A 758-nucleotide genomic window follows, 5' to 3' on the forward strand; every position below is an offset into this window, starting at 1 on the left:
TGAAAACAGCAGCGCAAACCCAGGCAGTGATTCTCAAGGGAACAATGGCCAAATGAGATTTCAGAACCCTCACCTGAGCTACAAGTGATGTAGAAGCTTGAAAACGACCCCGATCGAAGTGTCAATTTCACACTTTCGACCGAGTCGAGAGGCGAAATCCAAAGAACAGCTGGGCGCCGAGTTCTTCAGCAGCGAAGCGCTCAAAGATACTTAAACGATCCCTCAGAAAGACGCAGCAGTATCCATTTTACGCACGAGCAGGTGTCCTGGCTCGACGCACTCCCCACTTCCACAAACTTGATATTTTTCCTTTCTTTTATTGCTATCTATTGCTTTCCTGTAATGCTACAAATATCACTCCTCCTTCTGAGAACAGTACAAATGAACTGACACACTTATAAACACAGGTTACGGTCTAGGTTTCCGCCTCCGAAACTCTCATCGCTAGGCACCTGTCCTCGCGGCTGATTGGAAGAACGCTCGGATTTCGTCACGTGATCACACCCCCCTCAGGTGTATCCATTGCTAAGGTGGGTGGGGCGTTGGGTTGCCTGGCAACATACCCCACGGGAGCCCGCACCTCTTCTGCGAGTGGGTAAAAAAAGAGCTCATTGTGTAAGTTGAACCCAACCCAGGTCGTCAAAGCCAAATTACGTTCCTTTTTTTTTGGACGCCCATTAGTAGCGCCGTCATGCAAAGGAGTGGTTAGTGGGATGTTTATTCAGTAATGTTATTAGTATTAACAGCCGCCTGCCAGA

Source organism: Betta splendens, chromosome 11 (genome assembly GCF_900634795.4).
Source record: "Betta splendens chromosome 11, fBetSpl5.4, whole genome shotgun sequence".
NCBI classification, from domain to species: domain Eukaryota; kingdom Metazoa; phylum Chordata; class Actinopteri; order Anabantiformes; family Osphronemidae; genus Betta; species Betta splendens.